Source organism: Pogona vitticeps, chromosome 15, assembly GCF_051106095.1.
Source record: "Pogona vitticeps strain Pit_001003342236 chromosome 15, PviZW2.1, whole genome shotgun sequence".
NCBI classification, from domain to species: Eukaryota; Metazoa; Chordata; class Lepidosauria; order Squamata; family Agamidae; genus Pogona; species Pogona vitticeps.
The window spans coordinates 11,288,482-11,307,223 of record NC_135797.1 but is presented as its reverse complement, the minus strand read 5'-3'; positions in this window follow the sequence as shown (position 1 = coordinate 11,307,223).

Below are 18,742 nucleotides of genomic sequence, written 5' to 3'. Positions count from 1 at the left end.
CATAGGGAAGCATCGCTGAACGGTGAATATTCGGCCCAATTGGAATGCATTAAACCATGTTTAATGCGTTCCAATGGGTTTTTTCTTACCGCTCAGCGATGTTTCACACAGCGAGGGTTAATCCGGGACAGATTAACCTCGCTGTGCGAGGCACCACTGTACAGTATTTTTAGATCATGGGCTTCTGGCCCCTTCATGGTCACGCTGACTACCTCACGCCGTTTCCGTTCTGTCAACCAGATCTGCTCCGGCATGAAGGGTCCCTCAGGCCCACTCCATCCATCAGAACTTCAGGTGTTTTCTCCCAACTCCTGCCCAGATAACACACCTGGAGAAACATCTGTCTTACTAAGGAACAACATTTTGCATAGCGAAGAAGTGAAAGAACTGCAAGAAGGCGGTTCCCAAGAGGGGGCACAAACTGAACTCAACCAAAGAACTTCACGATAGCTCAGAGGTTTTAGGTCTCTGGCTGTGGAGCCAGAGGTTGGGAGTTTGATTCCCCCACTGGGCCTCCTTGGAAGGGACTGAACTGGATGATCTTTGGGTGTCCCTCCCTCCAGTTCGGCCGTTCTCAGGTATCCCAGTTGTCCCGTCCGGCAACTCCTTCGCTCTTCTAGTTGACTTTCGTCACTCATGATCCTTCAGGCAGAGATTTATTTACTATTTATTTGTTTAAAATACTTATATTCCACCTTCCTCCTAAAAGAAGTCAAAAGGATATTTGCTTTATACTTACTGCTGACCGTTACTAAGTGCTTCAATCAATGCAAGTAATATAAATGAATCCAGAGTGTACATCACAGTGCAGAACTTAATTTTTTTTGTACAAAAATCAGGTCAAATTCATGCAGGTTTTTCCTTCTTTCTCCACTTCCTTCGTGCATCTTTGCAACTTCCTTTTAGTCCCACGAATGCTTAAAAGGAACCCCCAAACTCTACAAATGTGAGAACAGACGATACCTTTATTGGGCCATAAAACAATAAAAACAATTTTAAAAACCCAACTGAAAAGAAACAAACAAACATCAAGCTCTCAATAAGTCATCTTCTCCAGGCTGTGCACCAAGTTCTTATGGGTAGTTCCAAAATTATATACTTTGATTGAAGCCCCAAAGTCTTACAGCCATTCTAGGGGCCAAGTTTAGCTTCTTAGATGGAAACAGCTGCTTACAAACCCCTCTGACATGTTGTTTGAATGCATGAGGATAGCTAGGCTGCTTCGGCCACCTGAATAAACCTGTAACTTTAACTGGAAGAGGACAGTTGGTGCTACTCAGTTCTTCTTGGTCTTGGGGGTGTCGTACTTCCTTTTGCTTGAATACCGCAAAAGCAACAGGATGACAATGGAGGGAAGCGTCATGACCCCGAAGGCCGCCATGCGTGCTTTATCTTGTCCTAGTTTTGAACCATGCCAGAGGATCGGACTCCAAAACCCCTCCTCCAGCAGGCAACCACACGCCCCCCCCCTGCGCCGCCCGGCCAACCCTTGAAGGCAGCGGCTCCCAACCTTTTCCAAACCCTGGACTGGTTGGGAGGGGGGGTGTCCGTGTGTGGGAATGCGTTCCCTTTTTGTCTTTCTTCTCAACTTAGTAATTTAGACACTGATATTTGAAATTGTCATGCTTCGAGGGGGAAAAATTCTAAGGCCCAAGAATTTTTGAAAGATATCTTTAACTATGAAGTAAAAGTCCATGTTCTCTGACATGTGCCACTGCTACAACTTTTAAAGAGTCTCATCGCCAGGACCAAAGTCTTTTTTCTTTTTCTTTTTTTTGAAATTTTTTTTTATTTTTAATTTTTTTCCCCTTTATTTATTTCTAAAGAATGAAAGGACAATTGAACATTTTACAAATATTGAATACAAAACTATTCCCCACTTTTCTCCAAATCACACATATATACCTTTACCCATCACCTTTTTTAAAAAAATTGACCAACAATCTAACTCTCTTTTCAAACCACATGTCTCCATTTTATCGGCATATTTTAATAATGGCTTCCAGTTTTCCATGAATTTACTATGGATTATTTTGCCTCTATGTACTCTAACTTTATTCGTCATTTTTTCCATCAACAATGTATGCCATATTTTACTTGTGAATGCTTGCAGTGAGAGATCTTGGGATTTTTTCCAATTTTTAGCTATTTCAGATCTTGCGGTGCCTATGAGATTTGCAATTAATTCTTTATATTGTAGTTTCTCATTTCCCCCCGTGAATAATGAAAATAACAATAATGTTTCATTAATCTCTATTTTTTTATTAGTCAGTGTTTCTATCCATTTAATTACCTCCAGCCAAAAAGTTTCTATTTTGGGGCAAGAGATCCACATATGTTCCAGAGTTCCCTTTTGACCGCAGTTCCTCCAACATTTATCAGATATATCTTTATTAATTCTGTGTAGTTTTGTAGGGCATAGATGCCATCGGTGCACTACCTTTAGAACCATTTCTTTTGCACTTGCTGAAATAGATTTATATGGATATTTTTTCCAGATTCCTGTCCAAGTTTCTTCAGGTATATTAATATTTAAATTTGTTTCCCAGACTGTTTTAGATCCTCCACCTTTTCCATATTCTTTTTCAATAATACTTTTATATATTAGTGAGGTTAATCCTTTCTTTTTATTTTTATCTTTTTGTATACAATATTGTTCGAATTCGGTTAATGTTCTTAGAAGGCCAGTTTTTTGTTGTAAGTGAGTAGCGAAACTTCTTATTTGTTTTATTTGTAGCCAACTGCTTTTTATTTGCTTTGTTTTCTCCTCTATTTGTCTGATAGTGAGTGGTTCCCCTGACTCGAATAAGTCATTAATTCTATATATTCCAATTTGCTTCCATTCCTTAAATTGTGCACATTTTTCTTTAGACTTAAAATCTGGGTGATCCATGAGGGGACATAAAGGGGATACTGGGGGGGGCCAATGTTTTACTATGTTTTCTCCATATCCTTAATGTTTCAGAAATGAATGGGTTCTGTATTTGTTCTCCTTTTCCAATTGTTTTTGTAGTATAAATATACTTGTTTACTATGTCCATTTTCATTTCACTTTCCATTTTAACCCAGTCTGAATTTTTACAAGTCTCGTCAATTTGTATAAGTTTAATAATTTGGTTTATTTGCAAAGCTTCATAGTATTTTAGGAGCTGTGGTATTCCTAATCCCCTCTTTTGACCCTGTCTATATTTGACACTATTTATAAATCTTATCTTCTTTCCCTTTCCTGCAATAAAATTTTCTAGCTTTCCTTGCCATAGTTTTACTTTTTTTGTATCTGGCTGTAATGGGATATTTTGGAATAGAAATTGAAATTTTGGTAATATATAAGATTTAATCAGAGCAATTCTCCCCAGCATTGATAAGTTCAAATTGACCCATTTTGTCATTTTTTCTTTTGCAAATTTAAATAGATTTTTATAATTTCTGTAGATTAATTGATTAAGATTTTTTGTTACCCATATTCCTAAGTATTTAAAACTTGAATAACATAACTAAATGAGATGCATCTCTAATTTCATTTTGTTTCCTAATAGGGATATTTAAACATAATAATTTAGATTTTTGAAAATTAACTTTTAAACCTGTATATTGACTATACTCCTCTAATATTTCTTTTAAATGTTCTATTCTTTTTAATGGGTCTTCCAAAAAGAGAAGCATATCATCTGCATATAAATTAATTTTGTGTTGTCTGTTTTTTGTGGACAGTCCTCTAATGTTTTCACTTTCTCTTATTTTTGTCGCAAGAGGTTCTATTATTAATGCAAATAGGATTGGAGACAAGGGATCGCCTTGTCTAGTTCCCCTAAATAATGTAAATTTTTCAGATTCCAATCCGTTAATAAGTACCGTGGCACCTGCTCCTATATATAATTCCTTTAAAACTTTAATAAAGTTTTTACCCATATTCATTTTTTCCAACAGATCAAACATGAATTTCCATTCCACCCGGTCAAAGGCCTTAAGAGCATCCAGTGAGAGTATTGCCATCTTCTTTTTTTCTTTATTGGCTGTGTATATAATATTCAATACTCTCTGGATAGCATCAGGCATTTGTCTTCCTGGCATAAACCCATATTGGTCTGTATGAACATATTTAGTTACAAAACTACTTAATCTTTGTGCCAGTATTGTTGAAAAAAAATTTGATCTTGATTTTGCAGTGTTATAGGTCTGTAAGATGAAGGAAACATTGGGTCTTTTTCTGGTTTCAATATAGTTATTATTCTGGCCGTATGCCATGACTCTGGTATTTTGTCACCTCCCAAAATTGAGTTAAATAGCTTTAGAAGATGTTCTATGAGATCTTCTTCCCATACTTTATAGAAATCAGCTGTGAATCCATCACAGCCTGGTGCTTTTCCTTTCTTAAGTTTTTTGATAACTGAATTTATCTCAGTTTTTGTTATTGGGCTATTTAAATAGTCTTTATGTTCCTCTAAAATTTGGTTTATTGGTAATGTTTGTATAAATTTTTTAGTATTTATGTCCGGTGTTACTTCTGATTTATATAAATCTTTATAATATTCCATGACCAAAATCTTAATATTAAATATTAAATAAATATTAAATTACTATGGAGTATTTATTACGCAATGAGGGCAGAGTTTTCCCTTAATAATTATCCTGGAGGGATGGAATAAGGAGCCGGGCAGGCCAAAGTCGGTAGGGTGCTGCTTTCTCCTCATATTCTGAGAGGGCTGGGCATTTGCTAGATAAAATCTTTCTAGTTAAATTCTGAGACTCCCTACCCATTTTCGCCTTCTACATGGGCTTGATTTATGCCACCAACTTCTCCCCCCCCCCATGAACAGCAACTGAAGAAAAATTAAGCATGGACCAAATCCCCCAAATCGGGCTTGGGTTCCCCTTCACTCCACAAAGGGCGCTGAGGACATGTCCACACCAAATTCATGGAGGAATTCAAACCCATTAAAGGACTATTGTTCAATTTGCGAAGTGAGGTCTCCCTTCCACATGGCCCTGCATTTCTATAAATTCTCTAGAATGAGGGTTTCCATGTAATTTCTCTGGCTCGAATGGTCCTGGCACGGAGGAGGACTCCATAGGCGAGTGTTCATCCCAGCGCCTTCATCAGTATATGGAAGAACTAGGATTTTTCTTCTTCGCATAACGCCTTGTACCTGGACTATGACCGTAGTAAGATTCTGTCCAGGCAGAGCTGGGAAAATGGTGGTGGTGGAGGTGGGGGTTTTGGCCCACAGCTCCCAACCCCACACAGCCACTGGGATTGCTCCCGGAAGCCCCCCTTCCACCCACCCCACAAGGAGGGCTGGTGGTTCACTGGTAGAGCTTAGCAGGTTGATGGACCCAGCTCTAGTATCTGCCATAGATTGTCAAAGGAGCAGGAGGATCCGTCCAAGGGGGGGGGGAAGGCCAGGGGCTTTTTGGCAATGAGTGACACCCACCAAAGGTGGGACGAAAGCTCCCAGCCCAGGGAAAGCAGCTTCGGAAAGGCATGCAAGAGCAGTGCCCAAGGCGAGCCTTTCCTTTGATTGCAGGGAGAGGGGAAGACGTTTATTAAATGTTAGAGAATCGGGTCCTGGGGAGGATAAACTAATAGAAATAAAATATCTTAAAATGCCCCCAGAATTTAGAAGCTTCTACGATAGGGCTGGAGAAAGGGCTGAGAGCCTGCTTGGTCTTCTGGAGAGGCTGAAGAATAAGAGGAAAAACAAGAGGCCAGCAGGAAGGAAGAGAAGATGCGGGGGAGAAACCAGACACCACAGCCATCCTTCCTGCTCCTGAAGCAGAAGAGTCAAAAGGGACATCTCAGGACCCCATCTGGCTAAGGGAGAGGCACCGTAGAGCAACTTCTCCCTGGGAAGGCTGAGCCGTGCTTCCCATCCATTCCTCTTCCACACCGGTGCCACAAATTTGGAACCATCACTCTGGTGGAGTGGACAGTGCAGAAACACGTGGGCAAGAGTTTCCTCCGCTCCCATGATCAATGTCTTTCGAGGCATGGGATTCCTTTGAAGCTACCATATAGTAAGGCTAGCAAGACCCATTTGCCTACTCCATGGGTAAAAAGGGGTCTGTTAACCTCACACAGGTGCCGCTTTCCATGCCCTGGCATAGCTGTTCTAACAGGCAAGGGAGGGGATCCCATGGGTTGAGCATCACACAGAAGGAAATTCAAGTAGACAGACACTGAAGACGTGGATCTTCTCTTAAAACATCCCCTCCTTGTATTAGCTGTCCTTAGGGCAGCACTCTGCAAAATTCTAATGCAACGCCCAATTTTCTGCTGAAGGCAGGCGACCCTAGTTGGACTGACCTACTTACTAGATCAACAGTCATTGAATCGGGTAGTAGGAGAGTGAGAGAGGATGAGTGAGAGGAAGCAACATTTCCCAAGGTCTCTGTAAATTCCAGAGGAAAAAGTTTTAATATTTCATTTGTTTTTCTTTCCCAAGATATCCCCCACGGAAAAAAAGAATATGAAAATACTGATTTCCCCTACCCAATCTGTTTAACTATCCTTGGGAAATTTGGGGACAGTTTAAGGAAGATGGAAACTTCTGTAAGGAATGGGGAAGAAAACCTCCAAGCCTGACCCCATAACCGCCAGGGTCTGTCCTCTGAGGAGTCCGAGGGCCCTTCCGCCTCCTCGACAGGCCTCCACTCCTTGGATATGGGAAGGTTCCTGGAATATATCTACCCTTTCACCGGAGACGGCAAGCGACCGGCAGAGAAATCGTGCTGCTCTTTTCGATTGGAGATCAAATTCTCCTACTACTCAGTTCAGGGCTATTGGCGAGACTTCTTATTTCCACTTCCCTCCCCCTCGTGGACAGGCAGGATGGACCTTTACATTTGTTATAAATCGCCGGAAGTGGCGGCGGAAGGGCCCCCCCCGGGTGCCTCGAGACCCCACTCCGGATCCGCTGCCAGCACCAGCTGCTCCAGATCTGCCTGCCGAGGTGGCGCCAGCACTGCGGCTGCAACCCCCTTCTCAGGTCTGGGGGGTTTCTGAAGACCATTGCAGAGATCGAACCACTACTTCTTCTTGACCTAAGGCCAGGACAGGGACTTGCCCAGTCCCACGCTGAGGCCGGTGCCGTGTGGCCGAAAAAGAAGATGGAGGACTCCACGTGGCGAGCGGCGAAGAGGGGTCTGGGTAGGCCCACCAAGGAAGGACCTGGCAGCACAAGCCCCTTTGAGGTGGTGTCCCCAACCGCTGGTCCGGAGCCCGGTAATGGGATGTAGCCTTGGCAGGAACGGGTGGGGCAGGGTGAGCTCGTGCGCATGCAGGCAACGACACGCCCCCTGGCGCTGCCCAGCCAACCCCCGAAGGCAGCAGCCCCCCAACCTTTTCCAAACCATGGACTGATTGGGGAGGGTGTCCGTGTGTGGGGATTTCTCTCCTTTTTCTTTCTTCTAAACTTAGTAATTTAGGTACTGAAATATTTGCTGGAAGTGCAGCCCCCCCCAGGAGAACCAGGAGCAGCCGAGATGTCTCCCGAGAAGACCTGCCCTCGGACCTGGACAGACCCCTGGAGGCACCCTTGACTTCAGAGAAAGCTGAACATCTGTTGGCAAACCTTTTTGGGCTTGAGTTCCCAACCTGATGGGGTGGGGGAATACATCGGGTGGTGTGTTACCGTCGGGGCAGAACCGGAAGTGGTGGCGTGGAAGGTGCCTCGAGACCCCACCCCGGATCCGCTGCCAGCACCAGTATGTATGCCTCCACCGCGGCAGCCCTCGGCTATGGTGCGGAGGATATTAGACAGCAAGGTCACTGGGCATCATCCTCTTATCATAGGTATGTCCGGGCACTCCCTAATGTGTAGGCAGGGGCCTACTGTGTTTATGTCTTACAGGTGCCCCACTGGAAGCAGGACGGAGACACATCGTGCTGCTGGGTCGCAGTTATGTTTTTTGGGCAGTGAAAGATGCTGCCGCATCCCCATGGGGGAGCAACTTTCGCCTTGATGCAAGCGCTCATTTTGAATGGAGAGGGCGCCGCGGCGTACTGTGGATTCAGCTTGGTCGAGCGGCTGCCTTCGGACAACACCTGCCAGACGTGTTGGCGACACACCTGGGCGATACACGATATGGCACGGTTGAGGGGCACCTACCCTGACATGCGTACTGTATGGTCGACAATCACCCCTCGCCTGTTTTGGAGGGATGGAGACCATTTTTGCCCGTAAACACTGCCCGTCGCAATGTTGACAGGGAAGTCTGCAGAGCTGTTTGCAGATGCCTGGGGTCTGTCGTCGGCCACCACAGGATCTGTTGGGATAGGCCAGGATTTTTCCGGCCAGATGGCGTTCATCTGTCCGAAGTTTGGATGTTTTCCAGGAAGACATCAAGGGGGGCCCACTTGGTGAGCTAGATCAGCTTGATGGTGGGCATGGGACATAGCAGGGCTGTGTGGTGTGGATTAAACAGGTATTTGAAGGAGCAAAATCAAATTGTAGTGGCAAGTAATTATACCTTATCCGAACGCAGATCGTGTGATTACAGTGCTTGGGGGGAAAGATGCACTGAGGACACACTTGGACCATCAGTCGGCACACAGCGAGTGGCACGAGGTCCGGAGCGGTCAAATTTTGACCGGGGGGTCCCACTGTTTTCAAGGGGGGGAGGCCAGAGATGAGGGTTTAGCACATTGGCGGTTTAGAAGGGTCATTTTAGCCCCTGAAACCTGAGAATCTGTCAAACTTCAAAACTCCAAAGTCAATGGCCTCCATTTGTTTAAAATGGTGAAAACATTATGCCTTGCCATGCACTTCGGAAAACTAACAGAGTCCTGTAAAAACAGAAAAATAATTAACTATTCACTGTAAGAAGTGCAAGGAGACAGCAAATATCTACAAGAACTACTCTGGGCATTCTCATACTGCTATGAGAGTCATGCAGTTTCACTTTCCTAGGCAAAACAGTCAAGAAGCTAAATCAAATAGAAATTTCACCTGCCTCTAGTATTCTCTTTCTGTTCCTGTACAGAAGAGCACCGCAACAATGGACATGTTTTCCCCTTTCTAGCAGATTTACGCAACTAGTATGTTGCTCCTCCCTAGGCACCCGAAGTCATTCCCAGTCCATGGGTCCTGTAGCCAAACCCACTCCCGACCCCCCATATGGGGTCTTCGCTCCCTTTTATCTCCACTGCTCCTGCCTCAGTCTCCACCCTCTTTTTCCTCTCTATTCCTGCCAAATCGTCCAACGGCTACCCTTAGCCCACGCAATTCTTTCTCTGAGTCGTGGGCATCAGGACCCCATTGTCCAGTTCTTCTAGGTGTAGGCACGGGTGACATTTGGGCCTCCTTTTCTGCTTTTGTTGGAAGGGACTCCGGCGAGAGATTCTTCTCTCTCGCCCCTCGTCTCACACTTTGCTGATGCAAACTGGGCATTGGGTGAGAAAACCACTTCAGATGAACATCCTAATAAAAGTCATTATTTTAATGTTAAAGAAGTGTGTTTGTCTATTTATTTGTTTCTATTGATGGAGAACTCTTTATCCATTTATTTACACCAGTACAGTAATAATATTCAGAGCTCGTGGGAACGGGGGGAACCCGGGGAACTAAATGTGCAGGATTTCATTTCCTCAAGACTCTGACATTTAAGGCAGCAAGCAGCAGCAACACGATTTTCTCGTGGTGCCTCCTTGCCAGCTCCCCTTTGCTCCGAAAGGCCAGGAGAGAGGAGGAGGAGGGCAACGCTGTCCCCTTGCCACTGACGGAATGCTTTGGGTGACAGCCGACAAACGCCAGCCAGCCAAGGAGTCGCCTTCACCTTCCAAGGGAGAAGCGGGAGGCGCCCAAGTCCAGCCTGCGGCCAACGGACGACCATCCCTTGGCGTTCCAACTGGGCTGGCCTTTGTCGACAGGACGCGATAAGACGAATAGAAGCTGCTTATATAAAAGAGCAGTTCAATTTCACTAAAATACGGGTGTGAGTCTGTGGGCCCAGGCAACTGATCACGTTATGCCTTAACTATTGGTAAAGCTGGACACGCACACACCCTAGCCAATGTGTGGGGGATCGGTTCCAAGCTGGAGTTGGCCAGGAAAAGTCATAGATCTACAGGGAGACTATTTGGAGGATCCCATGCTTTTGAGTAAATGAGAAAGGGAACCGCGGAGGGGGTTACTGCACCACCAGGAGAAAAGTCTGAAATTAAGAAAGCTAATACAATGGGGGAACCCAACGTCCAATTTGCAGAGTTGGCCGCTAGAAGAACTGAGAAGGAAGATCAGAGGAGCAGGTGAACAGCAATGGGGCTGTCCAACCGCTGAGACAGTAAAATACCAACGTCAGCGATGCTGGCAGTCTAGGGCTAAAAGTAATGTTACCCGGGTAATGACAGATGTTTTGTAAAATGTACAAATTTGAGAGGAAAAGACGGTGGCATTTCTTGATAGCCCCTTTAATGTTCGCCATTAGAGAAGTACCTCCAACGTCTACTGCTTTCCCCCCCTCTTGACAGGATGTCCGGGTGGGATCCTCGAGGAGTGTTGGATTTAGTGAGAGAAAAGCGGGAAAGACGAGCCGCCAAGAGCGGTCAAGCCACTAATTGAGACGAGAACTCACTTTAAAAAAGTGGCCGAATTGGCAAAAGTTCAGCTACAAAAAGGACGACAAGGGCAGAAGGAAAGATAAGATTTGAAGGTACGACCTAGACCATTCGAACCAGGACAAAAAGGGGGGCTGTTGCGACCTGCCGATAATGCAAAACTCTTTGCTCTTATGAAGTAATAAGACGCGTAGGGCAGGCAGACTATGAAGTAGTCATGCGTGACAGAAAGAAGATGAAAGGCCTTTTTCATGTTCATTTGCTGAAGGAATGGAGGGGGGGAGAGGTCCTTTGGGGGGAGGAAGAAGAAGAGGACTTGTGTTTTCCTACAGGCCAGGGTTAGCTCCTACAGGACAGCATCAAATCCATACCCCGCCTCAGGTCATGGTTCAGGGACTGGAAACCAAAGGCCGCGCAGGACTGCTCCGGCCTCCCATCTGCAGCTGGAACTCGCTTGTCCAAACGGTCAAGATTGACCAGAATCTGTTAAAGAAAAAGCATATGAACCCCAACCACATTTTCCCACCAGAGATGTGTAATGGAGTGGGTGCGTGTAGGTGCCCCCAAACACATCACCAGGAGCAAAGGGGGGGGGGATCCAGAAATGTCCTTTCTTGTGTGATGTCTGAATTCAACCAGCCCTCAAGCCACTGCCCATTGTACCACCTGCCTTTTAATTTAAATTCCCGGGGCTTCAAGATGAACCCCACAGCTGGCACGCAAGCCCAAAAAGGTTCGCCACCACTGGGACTCTGACTGGATTTGATTTTGGCGCATTGCCTTGTACCTGGAAAATTAGCAGAGGAGAGCTAGGCTACATAGATCTGGGAAAATAGTGGGGTTTTTTGGCCCACAGCGGCACTCACCTATCTCTTAGCACACACACCCCTTTGTAACTTGAACCCAGTATCGCCTTTTTTTCACCATTCCTTCTTTTTTGGCTTTATTTGAAACCTCTTGCAAAGTGGGATCATCTTGCTGCCACAGTCACGTCTGTTCGCGAGGCGCCCCTTCCAAAAAATCCTCTCCTCGATCTTTCCTCGGGCATTCTCCTTGGAACCGTTCGTTTGTGTCCTCCAACTGCAATCCAGACCAAGGAACATCTCCTTTGGGAGGCTCGGGTGCACCCCTCCTTTCCGTTTCCTTTCTTCTCCTGCTCCCTCAATGTCTGCCCAAGCCGTATGAGACGCTTCCAAGTCCTCACGAATACCCCTCGCGCACAACGTTTCTCCCAGCTGAACGCCTCGGGGAGCCTCGACCCTGCCCCAGAGTTGCTTCTGCCCCCTCTTTGAACCCGATCCTTCTGGTTCCCAGTGCAATCCCAGCCATGACGGCTTGTCGGCAGAAGCTGGGATTGCCAACCTGGTCTGAAGTTCTGACCCAGCCCACGCCCAGGAGAGTTTGAGTGAGAGGGAAGGAAGAAGGACGATCCCATCCCCTGCCAGGACCAGCGGAAGTTCTTCCTTTATTCCCACCTCCCTCCTTGCGAGCGCTGGGGATTCCTCCTCAGTGTTGTGCTGTGGTGGCTTTCCCCCTTCTTTCTTGCCTTTCACCCCACCGCTGTATCCCACCCCCCAGAGGTTGGGCACGCAAGCCCAAAAAGGTTCGCCACCAGATGTTCAGATTCCTCTGAAGTCGAAGGTGCTTCCAAGGGTCTTTCCAAATCATTGATTAGGTCCTCCAGAGAGTCCCGGGGGCTGATCACTGCACTTCCCGGGGCTTCAAGATGAACCGGAGACCAGCTGTGGCAAGCGTGCCATACGTTTGCCAGCTCTGACTTAGACCACATACCGATGAAGGTGACGGGATGAGCCCCGCGCTGAGGCCTTCGCCTACCCGCGGTGGGAGAGACGTCAGAGTACCTGCCCCCAGCATCTACAGCGAGCTCCAGCTGCAGATGGGAGGCCGGCGAACAAGAATAATCCAAGTCAGTATTTACAGGTGTTTATTCCTGCAATTCTTGGAGTTATAATGAACTCTGTTGGTGTAACATGCTTTACTTATTATACTGACACATATAACTGGACCCTGCATGACTGCATGTTGTTTGGCATTCTTCTTAGCACGACAGACCCTGTGCTCTCTATGGCTTCTCTGAAAAATGTTGGGAAGTAAGAGAAATTGCTTTTCTAAAGTACGCTATGCAAGAGACGTGTATCCCTGGGGATACAAATATGAAGAGCAGCAGCGCAGGTGCCACGGAGGTCCATTCCTTTCCCCCAGAACCGTTGGGGCTCAGCTTATGATCTGTTTTATAAAGGGAATTGTGATTGCACAAAAAAACCTGCCTTATGTCAATCTCCATGCCTTTTTTAATACTCCACCCATCAAGAGGGCAGAAGACGGCGGTCCCAACACAAGCCCGGCCTCCCTTTCCATTCCAAGGTTGCCAACATCCCCAAGCCCAGATGGGGACCAAATGCGAGACTGAGCTGAACTCTCCTTGCTTTTTTGGGAGGGGACCAAATACAAAATAAATCCCTCCAACATTTGCAAGGTGAGATTTCAAGTCCCCACGAATACACCTCACCCACAAAGTTTCTCCCCCACGGCGGGGGAGACGTCAGAGAACCTGCCCCCAGCATCTACAGCGAGCTCCAGCTGCCGATGGGAGGCCGCCGAACAAGCACAGTCCATGTCAGACCATCTACCTCCTAGAGTGGTCTGGTAGTCCAGCTAGGCGGGATATAAATCAAATAAATAAATACCGGTGAAGGTGATGGGCCGAGCCCCACGCTGAGGCCGGAGCAGGGACTGGGGCGTCTCCGCCCGTAGCCGAAAAAGAAGACGGAGGCCTTTATAAACTGAGGATCCGAGAAGAATGCCTGGGAGGTTAAAGCTTGTGTTAATGGGGAAGAAAAAAGGGCCCTCGTGGCTCCTGGGTGTGGAAAGACTTTGGTGTGTCGCTTGAGAGGCGTTCAGCTGGGAGAAACGTTGTGGGCGAGGGGTATTCGTGGGGACTTGGAAGCGTCTCATACGGCTTGGGCAGACATTGAGGGAGCAGGAGAAGAAAGGAAACGGAAAGGAGGGGTGCACCCGAGCCTCCCAAAGGAGATGTTCCTTGGTCTGGATTGCATTTGGAGCACACAAACGAACGCCATGAAATGGAGGGTTCCAAGGAGAATGCCCGAGGAAAGATCGAGGAGAGGATTTTTTTGGAAGCGGCGCCTTGCGAACAGACGTGACTGTGGCAGCAAGATGATCCCACTTTGGAAGAGGTTTCAAATAAAGCCAAAAAAGAAGGAATGGTGAAAAAAAGGCGATACTGGGTTCAAGTTACAAAGGGGTGTGTGTGCTAAGAGATAGGTGAGTGCCGCTGTGGGCCAAAAAACCCCACTATTTTTCCAGATCTATGTGGCCTAGCTCTCCTCTGCTAATTTTCCAGGTACAAGGCAATGCACCAAAATCAAAACCACTTAAGAGTCCCAGTGGTGGCGAACCTTTTTGGGCTTGCGTGGCCAACCTGTGGGGAGAAAAAGCGGGCCGTGTCCCGCTGCAGTGGCAGAACCAGAAGTGGGGGCAGAAGGGTGGATCCTGGCACGGAGGTGCCTCGAGACCCATTCCAGATCCGGAATGGGGTCTTCTCAGGTTTGGCTGTGCGGGGTGTGTGTGTGTGCGTGCAAAATATTGATCTGGCAACTTATGGCTTGCGTGCCAGCAGAAAGGGCTCCGCGGGCCAGCTGGCACAGAGGAATGGATACCCAAGTGCTCGTCCCAGCACCTTAATCGGTAGATGGCCTGACTAGGATTTTTCTTCTTCGCGCATTTGCCTTGTACCTGGACTATGACCGTAGTAAGAGTCTGTCCAGGTAGAGCTAGGAAAGTGTGGGTGGGGCTTTTGGCCCACAACTCCCAACCCCACACAGCCACTGGGATTGCTCCCGGAAGGGCCCCCTCCCACCCACCCCACATGGAGGGCTGGTGGTTCACTGGTAGAGCTTAGCAGGTTGGTGGACCCAGCTCTAGTATCTGCCATAGCTTGTCAAAGGAGCAGAAGGATCCGTCCAAGATGGCGGCCGGGGGGGGGAAAGCCAGGTGCTTTTTGGGAATGAGTGACACCCACCAAAGGTGGGACAAAAGCTCCAGGCCCAGGGAAAGCAGCTTCGGAAAGGCATGCAAGAGCAGTGCCCAAGGCGAGCCTTTCCTTTGATTGCAGGGAGAGGGGCAGACGTTCATTAAATGTTAGACAATCGGGGTCCACTGGTCCGAAGCCCGGTAATGGGACCTGGCACTTCAAAGGGAGGGAGTCCAGGGCCTCAAGTTTAGCACGCACTCTTTCAGAATCGGTGCGGCCTCCACCGCGGCAGCCCTGGGCTATTGTGCGGAGGATATTAAAGTCTTCATCCGGCAGACCCTGTTGCACAGGAACGCTCTGCTCTCCTCCTTCATCCTGGGCCGGGAATTGCCAACCGCCCCTCAGGACCCCCCAAAGCCCGCCCCTGCCCTGCATGTGGAGTTGTGCAAAGAGGAACCCCTAATGGATCTTCTGGTCGATGTCGCCTCGGGGGGGGGGAAGGATTCCGAAATCATTGTAGATCACAAGAAGAATATGAGCCAATCGTGTGATGCAACAGCAAAAAAGGCCAATGCTATTTGAGGCTGCGTTAACAGAAATTTAGTCTTCAAATCCCATGAGTTGCTAGTTCCCCTCTATTCTGTACTGTTTAGGCCTCTTCTTGAGTCTTGTGTCTCTGGAGAAAAGAAGACGGGGGGGGGGGGAGATAGGAGAGCCCTTTTGAAATACTTGAAAGGCTGTCCTACAGAGGAGGGCCAGGATCTGTCCTCCATCGTCCCAGAGTGCAGGACACGTCATGATGGGCTCAAGCTACAGAGAGCCAGAATTCGGCTGAAATGTCAGGGAAAACGTCTTAACTATTAGAGCAGTATAACAATGGAGCCAATAATTGGGGAGGTGGTGAGCGCTCCATAGCTGGAGGCATTTAAGAAAAAACGGGAGCACCCTCTGTCGGGTCTGCTTGGACTTGGATTCCTGCCTTGAGCAGGGGGTCAGACTGGGTGGCCTTGTAGACCCCTTCCACCTCCATGAATATTTTGATTCTATGCCGAGAAAAAAGTGCTTGGAGGCTGCTGTTTAAAGCCATCTTTTTCCCTCTTCTAGAGGGTGCTCTCCCCTCGCCTTCCTCACTACGTAGCCCCTGTTCCCCTCGCCCTCACTCCCCTCACGCCAGCCTCATTTCCTGGCCCTGGCCCTCCCATGTCCGGATCACCCCCTGGATTTTCGTCTCGTCCGGACCTCGCACCTCGCCCGGGAGGGCGCCCGTCCAAGCTGCCGGCTCCAGAGGCCACCAACTCTTTCGCGGTGCCCACGCTGGACCCCTTCGCCCATGGAGACTTCTCCGCCCCAGAAGAGCCACCCAGCCCGGCGGCTTCCAACCCTTTTTGCGGGGGCCCCGCTGGGCGGCTCTGCCCTCCTCCCTCCATGCCAGGCTCGGTGGGCCAGCCCTGGTGGTTGGCATCTGGGGCCCCAAAATGAGCAGGCCCGGAAGAGGGACCCGCTTGCCTTCAGCTTGTTTTGGATGTGAGCAACATACACTCGGCGCTGACTGGACAAGATTGGTGGTCAAACACTGGAAGCCCAAACCGCCGTGAAAACGGGGTGAGGGGGTCGGAAGTATTTCTGGACTGTAAAAGGGGGCGAACCTTGAAGTACTCCGTGACCGGCCTTCTCCTCTCTGCCCTGACTCCCTCTTCCCAAATCCTTCCCATACCTTACTGGAATCCCTCTGCTCCTTTCGCAACCGGTTCTTCCTCGCGAGCGTCCCAAGGAAGCGAGGAGGGAATTCGCTGGACGTCGGTCACGGTCACAACAGGGAAGGGAAAAGGCCACCGGGTGCAAGAAAGGAGAACTGTTTTCACTGCCTTTCCTTGTAACGAACACTAACCACTGAGCATTACTTTCCTGTCTCTGTTGCCCGCCCCCCACGCTCTCCAGAGGTGCAGACGTTCGGGGCAGGGAGCGTTCCCCATCGGAGAGCCATCTTCCTCCTGCCCTGGGTGCCCATCCTGTTTGCCCCGTGCCAAATTGACTTGCCACGATTGTGACGTGGGCGCTCTCCCTGTTGAACGCCGGGCGGGGAGGCCTCTTCAGCAGCCAGCCCCACACTCTTGCCATCCGTCCTCGCCTTGGGGGCGCCGTCCTTTTCGTTTTGACATCCCTCGTGCCGCCCAAAACCAGAGGAGGAAAAAGCCAAGAGCTTTCAGCTTGCCAAAGCACACACACACACCTTTTGTCCCCGCTGGGTAAGCCTCCTGCCAGCCGGGGATGATGGGAGACCTTGCCCTGGCATCTTTCCTCAAAAATAGCTCTGGGCGGCGTTTGGCTGAGCCTTGCCACACGAGCGGGAGACGAGAGCGCCAGGCAGCTGGGCAGTGGGGCCTGCAGAGCCTCTCAGGGTGGGCTTCGCCGCGGAGGGCGCTTCTTGGCCGCACTTCCATTCCCCAAAAGGCCTGGGCCCCCCCTTTGGCCCCTGTCCCAGAGGTGGGGGAGGGGAGGGCGTGGGCTGGGTTGGGCGTGGGTGGGGACAGGCCAGAGGCCCACCTGCCCTTCGAACCCGCTCCCCATCGTGGTCCTTGGTAGGGAAGGGAAGGGAGCCATTTCCGTGGGGAAATTAGATTTAATTCCCCTGGTTTCCCCCGTTCCCACGACTCCTGCAATTGTGGGTGAGGATCAGGCGGGGGTCTTCCAGCTGAAACCCTGCCTCACCCTCCTATTGGTGGTGTCTGTGATCTTCTTGGTCGGGGGGGGGGTTGGAGACCCTCACAGGTTGAAGAGGCAGAAGGCCTTCTCAGGTGGGGCCACATCCTGATGAGACTGAGAACTGGGGCGGGGGGTGGTTGTGTGTGTGTGTGTGTGAGGTCGTTGTTCAGATGCCTGGGTTCCTTTCCTAAAGGAGAGTTTGTGTGGAGGGATCATCGCTTGGGGGGCTCCGCATTTTAAGCATCCGGCGGCAGAGCAAGAGGTTGGGAGTTTTAACCCCCTGCTTGGTGGGGTCCTGGGAGAAAAAGGCAGCCTGGGTCGCCTTGGGCAAACTGCACAGATCCAGAGGGAAAAAAGAAGGGTAAAGCGATTCTGTACATTTGCTCCCTAAGAAACTGCCTGGCGAGTCAGAATGGATGTGATCGCACATCAATTATTGCCAAGAACAACCAGGCTGGATAGCTCAGTGGTTTAAGTCTCTGGCTGCAGAGCCACAGGTTGCTGGTTTAATTTCCACACCACCACCCTGTGCCTTCTGCAAGGAGAACCAGCCTGGGTGGCCTTGGGCAAGCAGCTCAGTCCCAGAGCAGCCCCCGACAAAGGGAAGGGTCAACCACTGCTGTGCCTTCTCTACCTGGAAAACTCTGGGGGGGGGGGAAGGTCACCCCAAGTTGGAATTGACTTGATAGCACATAGTGAGAATTGCTTGGGACACCCTTTCCTGATGGGGGCTAGAAATAGTCCCACTGTGGTACCTCGGTTCCACTCCTGTGCAGATGGGAGTGCTGTCGTTGGGATACCTTTTTGTCAGTTCGGGGTGAAGGACAAACTAGGCGATGTATTTGTTTTTAACCCATGAACACCACCGCCACCCACGCACACACACACACACCGGTGCTTATCAAAAAAGAAATAATATTTGTAAGCTCTGATTCTGGCTTGAAGTGTCAGGCGGGCGGGGAGGGAATAACTTAGGCCTACATTTCTGTGTCTTTGTTATTTATTTAAAATATATTTTCACCCTGCCTCTCTCTCCTTTAAAAAGGACACCCCCAGGGGGTGCCGTCCTCATTGAAAAGACAATATTTAAAAGCAGTAAGTATACAGATAGGAAAAGGGAGTAAACAAAGGAGCCTTCGGTGGCTCACATCTTCACCCAAGGCTGGGAGATGCGTGGGTGTTTTCAAAGAGATGAAAGAGGGTGAGAGATGGCCATCTTTCAAGGATGCTTTCGCTATGGATTCCTGGTTTTGTGAAGTTTTGGACTTGAAACGCCTTGGAGACGTTTTCCAACCCTGCAATTCTATGAGAGATGATGTTCTTAGGTAAGGAAACTGAGCTTTCGGTGAACACAATATCCCGTGTGTTGTTTATGTACGTATGGCCTTAAGGATCTGTAAGGATTGCAGGACTATCGGTCTTGAAATGTCCAGCATTGAAGCAAGCAAAAAGCAAAATTAAACCCACTT